Source organism: Nelumbo lutea, chromosome 2 (genome assembly GCF_056320005.1).
Source record: "Nelumbo lutea isolate HS-2025 chromosome 2, American lotus-T2T, whole genome shotgun sequence".
NCBI classification, from domain to species: Eukaryota; Viridiplantae; Streptophyta; class Magnoliopsida; order Proteales; family Nelumbonaceae; genus Nelumbo; species Nelumbo lutea.
Genome location: NC_142685.1, coordinates 8,427,976 through 8,443,094, shown reverse-complemented (window position 1 = coordinate 8,443,094; position 15,119 = coordinate 8,427,976). Strand labels below are relative to the sequence as shown.

The 15,119-nt window shown below is 38.9% G+C and overlaps 1 long non-coding RNA gene and 1 pseudogene across 1 annotated transcript; one reads left to right on the top strand and one right to left on the bottom strand.

Annotated features, from left to right (window-relative positions):
* The first annotated feature begins 639 nt into the window (after positions 1-639).
* LOC148868417 (uncharacterized) lies at positions 640-1,447 on the top strand. The gene is made up of 2 exons (XR_016108052.1): positions 640-891; positions 1,026-1,447. It is a non-coding gene; the product is annotated as an uncharacterized LOC148868417 (long non-coding RNA).
* A 9,434-nt stretch (positions 1,448-10,881) lies between these two features.
* LOC148868416 (protein S40-4 pseudogene) lies at positions 10,882-11,822 on the bottom strand (annotated as a pseudogene).
* Positions 11,823-15,119: the final 3,297 nt, after the last annotated feature.

Genomic DNA, 15,119 nt, shown 5'->3' with positions numbered 1-15,119 from the left:
CAAGATGTTGGAGCATTAAGAGCCAGGGATATATCCTGGGTAGGGGAAGAAGTACCAGCAACAGCAGAAGAAGAAGAACCACTGCTACTGGTTTGGATTGAGGAAAGCGAGAGGAAGAAGAAAAAGAGAGAGAGAGAGAGAGAGAGAATGGACCTATTTACAATTTCAAATACGGTCCACTTACTATTTTTCTCTCGAAAAGGAAATTTCAAGTGGGTTCACCCACTATTTATTTTCACATAAAGTAAATTTCAAGTGGGGTTCACATATTATTTTTTTTAAAGAGAAAATTTCAAGTGAGACCCATTTATATATTATTTTTAATATTTATTATTATATATTAAATAGTTTATTTTGTTCAGTGCTATCCATTTGTAAATTTTTAATTTTTTTATTTTAACAGTACCGTATCAATATCTTTTATTATTTTATTCATTATTTAATGAATTATGAATGATAGTTATTGCCCTTTTTTTTTTAAATCTAAAATCTAAATTAACCTTTTTTTTATTTAGTTTGAGGGCACAATAACCTTTTTCCAATGGTAAACGCGTTGTCAGAGACGTTAATCCCTAAGAAATTATGTTTTAGTATTAATAGACCCATTTATGAAATGTCATTAAAATGTTGAATCTAAATGTGCACTCTAAGAAACCCAATCTTCTCCCAGATTGCGTTTCTCACCCTACTCAGATCCCTAACTCTCAGGGTTCTCCCGATCCCTTTATGAGCAGAGAAGGAAGCAATTCGGGTCCTCGCAAATTGCCTTGCTAGGAATTCGTGCGGAGGAATCCTGCTGTCTTTAGAATCGTCATCCTCGTCGTCAAAGTTGCCATCGCTCTCTCTTCTGAGTGTCCCTGTAATCCTCCCTGAGGATCTTCGATCAGTCGGGTATGTTAACCGTTAAAGTTGCAATTCACCACCCGATCAGCATTCTTGACCCTTTTCCTCGATTTCTTCACTGCACGCATATTTGTTATCAGTTTCTTCAACTCAGGCGAGGCAGTGTAATTCAAATTCCACAGGTCGGCTTCGTCGAATTCGAACATAGTATTCGAATAACTGGTTCGGTCGAGGTAGTTCTTCCTAGCTGCCGTGGTGAAAATTTGTCAATTGCTAATAAGGTGGCTCTGTCTTTTTTCCCTTTCTCTCTTCATTGGCATGGTGAAAACTTCTCCCTTCTCTCTATATTCCTCTTGGTTGTGTTAATTTAGGGTTTGTGTCAAATTAGTCTCCAAAATTTAAAATGTGTCTCTGCATTATTCTAAATTTTCAAATTATGTCTAATAGGTCCCTATTTACTTACGTCTATTAATGGATAAATGAGATGACAGAAATACCCATCAGGTGTCATCTAGTTTTCTTTATCTACCACTTCCACATAAACCAAGTTAAGAGCTAAGAAGTTTGAAATGGTAACACTTCAGATGCAATGATTGTGATGGAATATCATCATGTTCGTTAATATTGAGTTCCTTTAGTCTTCTTTTGCATGCTCAGGTATTACATTCCTATTTCATCTATATTTAGCAATGTGAAGCACAAAATTTCACTGATTCCTAAATGTTCGGTAACAGTTGATCGTTGAACGGGGGAGCTTGAATAGGGGAATGGGAGTTTCAACAGTTGGTTGGTGTTCAGGGTTTCATAACCCTTCTTCCCCTTTCCTTTTTTTAACTCGGAGAAAATGGGTAAAATGGTAAAAAAATATCATAAAGGGTACTTTTGCTATTTCAAAATTATTTAATATGCACTTGATATTACATGACCGTATTGACTAAATGTTACGTGACCATATTGACTAACGGTCAATGGTAGGGACTTATTAGACATAATTTGAAAGTTCAAGATACTGCAAAGACATGTTTTGAAGTTCATGGACTAATTTGACACAACCCCCAAAATTCATGGTACTGTTCAGAAAATTTCCCCCTACTTAAAGTTACCAAAAAAATCCATAGAATTCTAGGGATATGACATGCAGAATTTATGATTAATCCATTCAAGACATGTAATTGGAGACCAACAATGATATGATTTGAAAGTTCAAGATACTGCAAAGACATGTTTTGAAGTTCGGGGACTGACTTGACACAACCCTCAAAGTTCATGGTACGGTTCAGAAATTTTCCCTCTACTTAAAGCTACCAAAAAAAATCATAGAATTCTAGGGATATATGACATGCAGAATTTATGATTTATCCATGCAATACGTGTAATTGGGGGCCAACAGCGTTATGCTGTTGAGAGCATTTTCAGGCTGGACACGCTCACCAATTCATGCCCATATCTATGTTTATGGTTAAAAAAAGGGTGAAATATAAAAACCTCCCCTAAAGTTTCTAACAATCATAAAAACTTATATTTTTAGTTTTATTTTAACAAAAAGCTCTTTTGTACTTTTAAAGAAATCAACAAAAACCTCCTTGACTCAGACTAAAACGTTAGATTCATACATCAATATTTTTCAAATACCCATTTTGTCCTTTTGTAAATTAGCTTATATACATTTTAGGGGAGGTTTTTGTATTTTACCATAAAAAGAAATAGGGGCAATTACTATTTTACCCCACTCTTGTAAATTTGTAACATAGCATTCCCAAAAATGGGCCGAGGGATGCTAGAGGAGTTGAGCCAGTGTGGATCTACCCAATACATATAGCCCCGTCCAATTAATTGACATGGTTCATTTTTGCTTCAAATGGGCCGATGGTGGGGTGTATCCATTGGAACGGGATCTGCTCCTCACACTTGGGTGCCTTATATGCACATCCACCGTGCATTGGGAACATCTCCCGTAAAAACTAATTTACAAATATGAGAGATATTCCCAATGCATGGTAGGATGTGCATGTTAGACGCCTTATGTGAATAGCAGATCCGGTCTCGTACCCACTACCTACTATCTGGCTATTGAGTATCGATCGTGTTTGTATTGGCCAGCACGCTTTTCCAATATCCAATTCCCATTACAAGGAGGAACATCTTTGCAACGCACTCGAACGTCAAGGTAATTGACGTATTTTTTCTGGTGATATCTGAATTAATTCCTTTCCCCAGCTCTTCTTCCCTTTCTTAAATGTTAAGTTAAACCAAATTGAATGAAAGATGCCCGTTTTCTCATCTGTACAGAACATGCACTTTCAAGTTTGAAACTTTGAAGAAGCACGTCCAGAGCATCTTGGGTTTGATAAGGTTTCCATCTCTCTCTCTCTCTCTGACTCTCTATATATGTGATTACATTATTAGAGACTGCGTTTGATTAAAAAAAATGAAAAAGAAAATGTGGAAACGAATATTCCTATAAATGTTCTTACTGTTGAGCCATCAACTAGTCCTCATGGTCATGGATTTACATGGAAGATATGTGGAATGGGATTTTGTATCGACATTTAAAAGCATCAGAATATGAATTCTTTTTATTTGTTTTTGATGATATACGAACCCTTTTTTGGGGGAATGAGATTATGCACCCCATTATTGAGACAAATGGATCCATTCAATCCTTCCCTTCCCCAAGTCATCATCAATCTGTGATGTCCAAACTCCCTGTCCCTTATCGATTATATATGTTCTATTACTACAAGTGCCACCTATTCGCCTTGAAAGAAAAGACACGGGAATCCAAATTAATTAGATGATGATCATTTTAATTTGATTCTTATCTAATAAACTTTTGACCGCATATATATATATTCTCGATCTTATATCATTTTCAGACTTGTCAATTGTTTATTTTAATTTCATCTCTCAAATTGGTACAGTTCTTGATTCTTTGTATTATTTTATTTGTGCTTTATTTCTGGGTAATGTGAGTTTTTGGTGGTTGAAATTAACACCCAAAAAAATAAAAAATGTCGACATATAGCACTAAGCTTAACTACGTTATCCAACGTTAATTAAATTCCACAAGCTTCTCCTCCATTACCAAATCTTGTAATCTTCAGCTACAAGAGTGTGGGGGAACTGGTCAAAGAATCGGACTTATTCTTCAGTCAATCAGGTCCGACCGACATTACATGGTTATCTTCTTTGTTTCACATATTGCTTGAAAAAAAAAAGTGTAGTCCTCATTCCTCAGATATAATGATCAAAGTGGTGGAGGTGCATTCAGTGTCTTATGTGATAGAAGAATATCATTTAGCATAGAGGGAATTTTTGTACATTTTTTTTTAATAAATATATTAAGGTAAAAAATGTAGAGCAAGTGTTGGGTGGTCAAGGAATCAGGAATCAGGCGTCTAACAAAAAGAATATGCTAAAAACGTAATTGTAGAGATGGATAAATGAATAAACTTGCTAGAAATGACAAAAGAAGAGGCTCTATTTATCAAAAGTTGATGTGATTAGAAGAATTTGGATAGACAAATATTAAATAAAACACGAAATGATTTTTAAGGGCCCATAGTTATAACGATATGAACATATTTAAGTAGTAACAGGATTCGCGTAGTCGACAGACCACGTAACGCCGAGGATGATGACGAGAGGAATGATAAAATCTGGAGACCAATCACGATGGAATTGTTGGGCGTGTATGAGTGTAATTGTGTTGTCCACGTACGCCAACGCTTCAATTGGTTCATAGAGAAATGTGTTATTAGGTTTATACAAATGCATGTGGATGTGGCTCTGCGGTCTACCTGGGCAGAATCAGAAACAAAGCATGTGCTTGTGTTTTTGACCTATTGATATTTCCCTTATAAATTTGTATTTGTGATCTTTATCCAAATACGAAACTATCAGAGTTTTGTTGTTGTAAATGTAAATGTGGATTAATGCGGTTGAACAAGGGCCCTATTCTCACAGTCACATGAGAGGGCATCATTAACCAACTTAGTGCCAAGACGAGACTCGATCGAGAGGTGTGTCGTGTGTAGGCCTGTAAGGGTGTCAATTGGACTGGATTTGGTTCTATCCGATCCAGTCCAATGTGATTCCACTGTAAATGGATCCGTTGGTCCAATTCAATCCAGTCTAATAAATATTTTGGACCGGTCCAATTCAATGTCTGGAATATTCAATTTGTTCAAATTTATTTTGATTTATATTGGTTTTAATGGGTCAGATGTTGGCTTAATCCAATCCAATCCAATATAAATTTATTACAGACGGACCAGGTTCATTCCAATCTAATGAATATTTTAGACCAGATTAGTCTAATCCAATGTCTTATTGGTCCATTCAATTCATCCAAACTAATTTTAAACTGGACGGGATCCAATCCAAAACCGATCCATTGACACCCTTAGTCGTGTATGGGCCAATGGTATTGAGAATATTCCAGTCTGTGGACACAGAAAAGTTGTGCCTTTTTATCTTATCTGTTGATTTAAACCTTTTCATTTCCAGTAATTAACGAGATTTGGAAGGACGAGAGAAGCACCTCCCTCGGTGCACCAACTCGGACTCGGCTAATGAGTCAATAAGATTGGATTGTATTGCAAAAATTTTGCAGCTGATTGAGTAGTACTGACACCAATTAAAAATATCATGGACTCGATCGAGTAATCAATCCAATTGCTTTAATGAATAGTCAAATACTACCACCACGACCACTAGAGAATGTGATTGGGGAAAGGAGAGGAAGGCTAGCTTAACAAGCACTTAACAGTACGTTTTTTCATATTCTCGAGTTCACTTCACAGGTCTCCCATCTCTAGCCCAATCCACTCGGGACTCGGGAGAACCTCCACCAAGACTCAAGAGGATGGTTTATCATCAATGTAGCATGCAACAAAGACTAGAGGCCAAATGATTTCTGGACGACCACTCACAACTCTGAACAAACTTCTTTTCTGGTATGGAATAGAGGAGGCTTTAATTTGGCCCACTAATTCGAATAGGCTGCTAGTAAGCCCCGATTCCAAGCTTAATGCATGGTAGAATCTGATGCCAATTAAGCAAGTGATTGACAACATTCAGAACTTGAAGATGAAGGCTGCAAGATTCTCTTCGATCCTTCCCCTGTTAATTTTGGATAATTAGCGGGTTTAGGGAGATATGTTCTACCTTCTAGGCATATATTAAAAGCAATTGCAACTCTCTTGCTTCCAATTATGTTGTTGCTGTTGGAGATGTCCTCTGGGAGCGTCAGCCAATGGCTAATGCTGCTAGTGTTTTTTCATCTAAGGCCGGGCTTAGTGGGATCTCTCAACTCTTCAGCACTTATGGGGCGGTTTCTTCGAACTGAACGAATAGGCACTGGTTGCCTAGCGCATTGTCCTTCAGTTGTACATGCATGGGAATTGTGAGCTTTGTTCTCATATAGATATAGGCTCTAATGGTGTTGCTGCAAAAAGGGGGCTTAAGATTTTTCGATCTAAAAAGTTTGTGTGATTCCTCTGCACGACTGCACCTTTTATAGTGGAAAGCGGAAGCTTTGTTTCCCGTCCCTTTTACATTGGATACAACCGCTATCCCAAATAATAAACAAATCTGGTGAAGAAATTTGAAGGAATGGATACAGATTGGTTTGGATTCTGTTTCTATTTATATTATATAAACAACTGATTAAAGTTGTTAGAGAGGCTTCGTGAGGGTACTTGAGAAAAAAAAATTTTAATTATTGACAATAAACAAGCAACTAAAACTCCATAACAATTTAAAGAAGAAAAAACTCCAAAACAGGTCAAGAGAAATGGTTTCCTTTACAACAATTAGAGAATAAAAAACTTATTTAGGGACCTCACCTAACAGCTTAACTATGGTATCTGATAAGGGATAATTAGGCCTGTCCAATGATATGATGGCAAGTGGAGCGATGCAATGGCTTGGCAATATTTCAGCATCCTTGGACACCTCAGTAGTCCTAGTCACCTCAGGCACCTTGTGTCACTCAGCCAAGACCAAGGCCCGAGCATCTTGCCACACTCACCGACTTGTCGAGGTGTCACGTAACCTCTTTCTAGAAGCGAGCCAGCTGTTTCCGATTTCCTCAAAATCACATCGTATACCAACGGATCTTATCTTCATCTTGCCCGAATTGGACGGACCTGGATTAGCCTTATCAGCTTACTCGAAATCCATCTTCGGATCGTGAACTGACTTCAGGTTAGATGGGCCGGTGATCGTGGACATGCATCGTGAAGTCCACGATAACTCGCCTATATAAAGACTTCACCTCCAACCTCACAAGGTACGTGCGGTTTATCTCTCACAATCTACTATTCTAAAGATATCAACTCTCTCAAAACCTCCTTCACTAATTTAAGCAGCAGACTGCCCACACCGAATAAAACACCCCAGAATACTCTAATCTAATCTTTTTGTCTTACAGTTCGACCCAGCCACAAAACAATCGAACATCCAAACTGCCTTCCAGCAGAAAGCAACCGAATCGCGCATCATTAATATCAAAACCTCTTTGACCAAGTGATCCAGTGATGGATCATATTCGCCCCCCATTAGAATGGCCTCTTGGGTCCATCTCTTCTCTTGCAATAAAACATCACAGGGCTGCCCCATAAAATATTGCACCTATGATCTAACGGTACCCAATGATAGCTATTCATCTCTCCGGGCTCATTGTATCTGCATGACTGGGTAGAGGACATCAGCCCATGAATGCTCATGAGTCATTATGATGAAGGGCAGAAGCAGACACGACCTACCATTATTTGATGGACCTTGCTTACATTGGGCCCTTGTTATTCGATGGACTTGCCAAGTTTAAAGAAAAGCGTACAATAATCCAGCTAGAATATATTATCTGTGAGTATATTGCAGGATTAGTAAACCATGCATAAGGACGGCCAACCTGGATGAGATAAGCTGTACAACTCGACAAGGACTATTTAGTTGTTATTATATTATTATGCAGTTAAATTTAACTAACAATCACAAAAAAGAATTATAATATGGATTAATCCTTTTCTATTATAAGGCCTTCCTTATCGATGAGGGGTCATCCGGTGTATTATGATAAGTTGAACCTAGTCCCTATGTTAGGAGGTTTCACAGGAAATAAGAGGGAAACAGAGTATTGAGGTTTCAACTAAATCTGGATCAACTTAATTTCCTGGAGAAGAGCTCTAGTCTTGAGCACCTCTATTTTGTAAGAAATTGCAACGCCAACACTTTACCATGCATGTCAGTTCCTAGAATCTTAGCACCCAGAATAGTTGGCGCAATGCAGATTCCAAACCTCTGGGATGTTTATTGATGGCAGAGAAAGGCTCAGAAAATGTATCTCTTTTCATTTATCTGTTTCATTAAGTATTTGGAGATACTTTACCACTTGGCTTTTTTTTCCCTCTATTGACAATCCCCCCTTCCTCCTTTTGGCTAGTGGGACTTTAAAAAAACAATACAAAATGCAGCAATTGAGCAAAACTCTTAGTAATTGATCTCCGTTCCCTCGTTAATTTTCTTAGCCACTCTCCTTCTACCTTTTTTTTTTTTTTCCATTTTCATGCAAAACCCCCGTTGGAGATTGGAGATGTTCAAAATTGTAATTTGCAACTTTGGTACGAGAAAGAAAATGCCTTGTTCTCCCTTTTAGTGAGCATAGTGGATCAGTCAAAGATGTAGATGTCCTGCAGAGTAGGTCAGTGGCCGATGGATGCTATGCCATCCGGTCAATTAATATTCCCCTCTTTTTCTTTTGGAAGACTCTATTTGATTCAATGTTTAAAAATTAATTCAGAAATGAAATCACTTTTGCCACCAGTTTTTGGATTAATGAATTATCTTCTGGTTTGAATGGATCAGTTTATACTGTTTTAAAAAATTAAAAAATACTTTGTTCGGATCATATGATTGATGGTCTAATCGCCCGGATCAATATGTTATTGACCAATTCGACAGCTTTTAGAAAAATAACAATTGGACTGAAATAAAACTAATACATTGACTGGATTTAGTAAGAACGGTCTAACCATCCGGATCAACCTTGCTTTAGCTGATAAAATGATTACAAGTCAAATTGTAAACTAGGGCAGTGAGCAGTTTCCGCAGTTGAAACTTAAATTTAATAATAGGCACAGCCATAGGCAAGTCCCCACAAACCGGTTCTGGTTCTGGGAACTAAAACTGACAGATCGATTCCAGGTTTTGATATAGGGTCCTAATTACTATTACTTTGGAATCGGTTTTATTTAATCCCAAACTGATACAAACCCGATCTGATATATAAAATATATTTATTTTTTATTTATTATAATTAAATCTGTCAAATCAAACCCAATTGTACTGAGAACTGATCAATCTGATTCCGGATCCAAAAATTCAAAACACTATTGGGTCTGGATACTCAACATTTCATTTTGGTCGGTTCCATTTCTAGCTGATTCCGGCCAAGACCCAACCTGTTGGTAGCCTTACCCACAAAGTCCGTGTGATGTAAGATCGGAACGGATTAGACAGTTGGACCATGAAAATCGGAACCGGTGTGCACACAGGTTTCAGTAAAATAACAGCTTTGCAAGTAGAACCGGCTAACTACTTCTTAGTTAACCGTTATATCAGTGAACAGTTGAGCATTCTGGTTTTTAATCGGTTCGAATCTTAATCGGCTTTAAGGGTGATGCATCTGCACCATTGGCGTTGGGTCGTTGTGGTCATTGGTGGACATAATTCCATTGGTTGAACGAGATTCATCAAATGCTCAAACCCCATCGCCTTGATTTCTATTGCCCTGTACCAATCATCAGCTACGTTTATGTCCAAAGAACAAGAACCCTAAAAAAATATGCATACATGACTAAGGTACTAAATTCCCTCGTCAAGGATTTCATTCTGCTGCATTGTTATTTTTCGCCCCCTATTTTCCTATTCCAGGGCTGGGACTGTGTTCGTGAAGAAGAATAGGAAGTACAAAGAAAAAAAAAAAAGAAAAGAAAAGGAAAGAAATTAGAAATGAATAGCGCAAAGAGCCAAGGACGGAGGGGACCTTGACGGAACGTTGCGGTATGGTGATACATTATGGTCAACTACCCGTCCACATCGCTAACCCCACCACAGATGTTTGAATTACTCCTTTGCATCAGCTAAAACGGACGGTTGCCCAATCCCTTACGTTTTCCTGTCAAGCCCGGCGTTACGCTTTGTGTTTGTGGCCCGGAATTTTTGTCCTCACACCATTGTGATATTCCTCATAACACGACAAATTTGTACTCGCCAAACAGTGCCCACAAAAAAAATATTATTTTCAAATATTAAAAACTTCGAAACGTCGCTTTCCTCTTAAAGTAATATTCTGATATGACAAAACTGTCCTTCCCACTAATCCAATTCCAAGCACAATGAAAAGTCCGGCCCCACCAGTAAGATTTTCGTGTTACATTTCATTTCTTACCAAAATATGCAAATATGCAAGATTTCTTACTAAAAAAGTAAAAAAAAACTAAAAGCTCTGCTAATTGAGCCTCTGGGGGTTTCAACACTGGGCATTTGGCGGATTTGATCCCCATTTGGTTGGGGTCATTTTGATTTGCCCCTTTTTCACTTGGCGGCTTGGCGCCCACAGTTTACAGTGTTTATTAACATTTTTTGTAAAGCTTGGTGATTAACAACAAAACAAAACAATCCAACGTCCATACCTTTGGGCTTTTGAACTTTGGTTGGTTCATCAGAGTGGCCCACCCACCCTCACTGGATCACCGGATCATGTATTTTCAGTCCGGGAAGAAGGGTGAATGTGTAATTTGAACAACTTTCAGAATCCTCGCGTCTCGAGTGGTTTGTAGCTTTCTCACCTACCACCCTGCCACTCTCTCTGTCTCGCAAGGTCGCAAAGTCGCAACCCCCCAAAACCCCAAGTACGCAACCATTAAAATGACCCAACGATATGAGGTGGCTAATAAGCCAAATACCTCCCTAAATTACTATACTGCCCTCCTTTGTTTCGAAACCGGACAGAAAAGAAAAGAAACAGCAATGGATCCCAGAAGACTGAAATTTACACATAGAAACAATAACAGAAGAGAACTTCAGGTTTCCTCCTCTCGAAATTCAAATACAATCCCTAAGTTAGACGATTTCATGCTCGAACTTGAATTGTCCGCCGATTCGTTCAAACCAGTCACCAAGAAATTCAAAAAAGGAAGGTGATATAAAGGAAACCGGGGAAAAAACAGCCTATAAAAAAAAAGGGGAGGAAAAAAAAAAACAAAGAACTGGATGGAACCATGGAGGCATCAAAATTCCTATAAAATTTCTATCTTTTTCTCTATCTGTCTCTCTTTTTTTTTCTCAGTGTACTTGCTGCTAATCCTGAAACCCAGTCTTCTCCCAGATTGCGTTTCTGACCCTACTCAAATCCCTACCTTTCAGGGTTCTCCCGATCCCTTCATGAACAGAGAAGGAAGCAATTCGGGTCCTCGCAAATTGCCTTGCTAGGAATTCGTGTGGAGGAATCCTGCTGTCTTCAGAATCCTCGTCCTCGTCGTCAAAGTTGTCGTCGTTCTCTCTTCTCCGAGTGTCCCTGTAATCCTCCCTGAGGATCTTCGACCAGTCGGGTATGTTAACCGGCAACGACGTCGAAGTTGCAGTTGCTCCACCACCCCGATCAGCATTCTCGACCCTTTTCCCCGATTTCTTCGCTGCACGCACATTGGTTATTGGTTTCTTCCACTCAGGCGAGGCAGCGTGATTCAAATTCCACAGGTCGGCTTCGTCGAATTCGAACATGGTATCGGAACTAATCGTTTTATCTTTATCCCCGCCGATAAATCGATAACTGGGTCTAGGGAGGTAGCTCTTTCTGGCTGCCATAGTGAAAATTTTTCAAGAACTAATATGAGGGCTCTGTCTTTTTGCCCCTTCTCTCTTCTGAGCCTCTGAGAATTTCTCCCTTCTCTCTATATTCTTCGTTTTGCTAATCTGCTCTGCTTTTATAAAAGGTGTAAACGGATAAGGTTGTCCCTTGGCCTTGACTCCCTTCCGCCCTTCTTCTCTCTCTGTCATAACTTCGTTTATGTAAAGTTACCAAAAAACCCATAGAATTCTACGGATATGACACGTAGGATTTATGATTTATCCATTCAAGGCGCAATAATCCGGTGCATCTCATCCTGATTTCATTTCCATTGCTAGAGCCTGCCTAGAGTGCCAGAGGAATTGAGTCAGTCTGGACTCTGAACCTACCACCTAATAATACGCGGAGAATCCAAACCTTCCCGTCCAACGGCAACCACCAGATCTCCCGTAATCTCTGTGGTTGTTTGATAAGATCTATCTTCGATCCATTTAATTGGTAACTAACGCTGCCTCCTTTCTATCAGTATTTGGGAAGTTATGGGCTTCGCTGCTCTGCGATTAAGATCAAGGGATAGTACCACGTCAGTTGGAGCAATTTGAATTGACGACGTGTAGCGTGTTTCAGTTGAGATTATAATTAGTTCAGGTTTTCTGACCATACGAGGCTATTTCAGTAATTTTAACAGCGTTTATCGCTACAGAGCCAAGATTCAAGAACTTCCTTCTTTCCTCTATTTTTTACCCTTCTTTTTCATTCATCGGCTCAAAATTTGTCGCGACACGGAGGACGGTTCACCTGGTTCTAGGTAGAAAGGGGAGGGTGTGGTCCCGTTGAGGCGATCGAGATGGAGACACGTGTCAAATACTCAAGCTGAATCACACGTGTCCATATAAACTTCGAAGAAAGGGGGTAAATGGGCACGTGAAGTAGGACCTATGCTCGGATCTAGCGCGTGTCGACAGTTGTATCTGGGCCTGCTTTTTGTCCTTTCAAACTTAATTCAATCAATCTCCAATCTCCTCAATTTCTCGTCTCTTTGGATCTGCTTATATATATATATATATATATTTATTTATTTATTTATTTATTTAAATATTAAATGAATCCATAATTTGTTTAATCGGTGACGAGTTGAAATCCATGACTTCTAACTTGTTGTTTACACTTTACACTTGCTTTTTTATATTTCCATCGATCGTACGCATGACAGATAAAAATACCAAATCCCCCCTAATATGCAATAATCGTGGAGGCTGGAGCTAATAGCCTAATACTAACGGACGACCATTCTTCCTTCCTCAAAATTTCCTAGAAAAACAGAGGAAGAAACTTATCTAATTTCTAGTTGGGTCGTCCATGTATCCGTATATGTAATTTCTAGATCAAACTATGTTGCGGATGTTGATCCTTCCTGGAACATTGACCAAATGAACTTCGATCTAGTCTTGCCTGTGAAGTCACCAAGAAAAAAGAGTTGGATGACTTTCAGACATGGTAGTTCTAATAAAATATTCTCTGCTCACATATAACGACTATATATCAAGGAAACAAGTATCATGGTATAGGCCCCACAGTTTACCGTCCGTTCCTCATTGAAATGATCATCAACCGCCCCATTCGGTGGGTCCCCACCATTTATGTTAACTACAAAATAGAATCATTACAGAAATTTGTTTTTCCCGCAGATGTTCGCATGGTGGAGAAATTTTGTCTCGAAATTCCTTTAAAGACTTTCTAGAGAGAGGTGCATATATCAGAAATGGAGAGAATCATTCGATCATGGGACATGGCAGTTTTTCTTTTGTTTGTTTGTTTGTTTTTTTTTTTTTTTTTTTGGCGCAAGCACTCTCTTACGTAAGTGATAAATCATCCCATCCAAACAGCATGACAATTTGGTGAAACTCCAAAATCCAACGGCGGGTACTGTGGGCCCAAACCCAATACACTATACTGTTTACTCCATTCAAAGAAGCTGTCCACAACGTAAGTAGTAAGGACCAGAGTAACTGCCCATCAAAACAAAAATGCCAAAATGGACTAGAATAGCTAGTCTATCAATGGTGGGCCCTATAAATTGGGTTTTAATTCGAGTCCGGATCTCTGCCCATACCCACATAACACAGCATTCATATATGAAGAACATTTCATTTACATGGGAGATGTTCTCAATGCACGTAGATAATGTATTGTTAGTAGAATTCGTGTAGACAGGAATATTATTTCAGTTGTAAAACTGGTAACTAACTAAAACGACCCTAGTGGAAAAAGATAACCTGCCAAACCTACATAATCCTTTTTGATGGTTTTCTGTCTTGAGAGAAACCATGTGGAACATACGTGGGCTGATGAGACTTATTTGCCTGCTAGAGGTTTCTTCTGTCCAACCTAATTAATGAGATGTAGAATAAACAATAAACTATAAATACATATTTTATTTTGGATTCACTATCCACGTCCCAAGTTTTGAACTATTCAGCAGGGTCATGAAATTAACATATATTCCATTAATTCCGTCGAATTTTTTTATGAAATGAGAAAATAAATTATATTTGATTTTTATTAATGGACATGAGCTATTTTTGTAATTTGAGTTAATTATATTTTATTTTGAATTAAAATATATTTTACACTTTTTTTAAGTGGGACACTCAGGCCACGTGGCTCTGCATGGCTTTTATTCCTAAGTGGGGATATGGTGGCATATATGATTGAAAATTCTCTTATCTAAGGCTTCGTTTAGTTTGTGGAATAGGATGAGAAAAAGGGAGTATTTTAAATTTTTTTTTTCTTTCATTTGTTTGGAGGGAAATAGAGGAATGGGATAAGAAAAAATGTGGGATGTCAGATTCCAAATCATGGATTTGGGTTCGCACCAAAACTGTACGACTCCGATGGAAAATTTTGAGAAATCATTGTTACAGGTACCAACAACGTCAGACAGAGGAGGGAGAGCACCAGTGCCTTCCCCGTTACCATTAGTTATCTCTGTGAGGGGCAAAGGAGGTGACGGTGGCAAAAAACCAGTGCGAAGGGCAGCGGCTATCTGCTACCTCTCCTTCCCCGTTCAAACCCAGAAGCAGAGCAACGGTGGCCACACCCCCTCTCAGCCACTCCCTTCCACTCTCTCTCCTTTCTTCTTCTCTTTCTTCTTCTTTCGTTCATCGTCTAGTACTTCCCCTTCCTCGTTCGAACCTAGAAGCAGAGCAACAATGGTGGCACCCCCTCTTAGCCACTCCCTTCCTCCCTCTCAGCCACTCCCTTTCGTTGTTTGGTTTTACAGACACGTTCAAGAACTTGAGACTGAAAAGCGTAGGAAAATCAGATGGGAAGTTACCGTTCATGGCGTTGTTAGAGACGTCCAGGTACTGTAACAAGCGAAAGTTGGTGATAGGCTTGGCGCTCCCTGAAATATTGCAAC